Source organism: Schistocerca serialis, chromosome 2, assembly GCF_023864345.2.
Source record: "Schistocerca serialis cubense isolate TAMUIC-IGC-003099 chromosome 2, iqSchSeri2.2, whole genome shotgun sequence".
In the NCBI taxonomy this organism is placed as follows: domain Eukaryota; kingdom Metazoa; phylum Arthropoda; class Insecta; order Orthoptera; family Acrididae; genus Schistocerca; species Schistocerca serialis.
In genome coordinates, this window is record NC_064639.1 from 308960469 (window position 1) to 308961881 (window position 1413).

At 40.8% G+C, this 1413-nt stretch overlaps 1 non-coding gene across 1 annotated transcript; it reads left to right on the forward strand.

Moving 5' to 3' along the window:
* The first annotated feature begins 1121 nt into the window (after positions 1-1121).
* Positions 1122-1196, forward strand: Trnaa-cgc (transfer RNA alanine (anticodon CGC)). The gene has a single exon. It is a non-coding gene; the product is annotated as a tRNA-Ala (tRNA).
* Positions 1197-1413: the final 217 nt, after the last annotated feature.

A 1413-nucleotide genomic window follows, 5' to 3' on the forward strand; every position in this document is an offset into this window, starting at 1 on the left:
TTTGTCATTACTATTCTTCCTCTTGTCGTATGATCTGCACGTGAATCGTAAGGAGCGTTTAACGAAGGTTCATATTTCTGTATCAGCTAATGTAAGTTATTAACAAAACTGGAGTTGTTTGTGACTTAAAAATTGTGTCCGTGTTGAAATCATGTGCAATCCTAAGCCTTGCTTGTCTAGAGTAGACATGGGCCTAAACAGAAGTTCGTCATTGTTAGGCGCCATCTTAAAAAATCATTAAGAACTTTCTTTTAGCTCATCGTCGAGACGTACCGCCGATTAGAAAACTAGACCTTTCTTTCAGATTCTACGAGCCTGGCGGCCGCTAAAAGTAATTTAATAAGATTCGCTTTCAGATTTTCTCAGTTGCGAGATAACATCCCAGGCAGAAAGGCCTGGTCACATGATCCTAGTTCTGGTATTAGATTTTGTTTGCAAAAGCTACGCTTGTTATCTTAAATTGGGAATCAAGACGGAACCATGATTTTGAGTTACGGAATTTACTGTTGTACAGTGAACGGACTGGTGAAATATTCTCTAGTGCTATAAGCACACGACTTTTAAATTGACGTCGACTTTTAACTTGACGTCGACGAGGCATATATTGAGCAATATCTGTGGTGTTTTAATAGTTAAACAAATGAGTATTTACAATTCCGTAACCCCTGAGAACTGAGCTAGTTGACTGAGTGTTTATACGCGTCGGGCTAAATTAAACAACATATTACATTCTATTACATTACACTCATAGTAAAGAAAAAGAGTCTCAACTATTTTTGTTTTATTACATTACATTGTTCATTCCAGGACCAAATTGTATTTTTGCTTGTTACTTGGTATAACAAGGGAATGCCTAGAGCTTCGTAATGCATGAACTTACTAAAATAGTTAATTAGGTCTAGAAACTCCGAAGTTCCTTTTTGTTTCCAGAATGAGATTTTCACTCTGGAGCGGAGTGTGCACTGATATGAAACTTCCTGGCAGATTAAAACTGTGTGCCGGACCGAGACTCGAACTCGGGACCTTTGCCTTTCGCGGGCAAGTGCTCTACCAACTGAGCTTGGAAGGTAGGAGGCGAGGTACTGGCAGAAGTAAAGCTGTGAGGACGGGGACTGAGTCGTGCTTGGGTAGCTCAGTTGGTAGAGCACTTGCCCGCGCAAGGCAAAGGTCCCGAGTTCGAGTCTCGGCCCGGGACACAGTTTTAATCTGCCAGGAAGTTCCTTTTTGTTTGTTGGGACAGTGATGCCATGTAACGCTTGCAATTTATCGGGACTTGTTTCAATGCCTTTTTCTGAAATCATGTGACCCAGAAATTTTGTTGCAGCTTTTCCAAACTCTGATTTACTGAGGTTTACTGCTACACCTTCTTGCTGGAATATTCTCAGCAACTGTTCAAGAGTATGGTTATGCTGT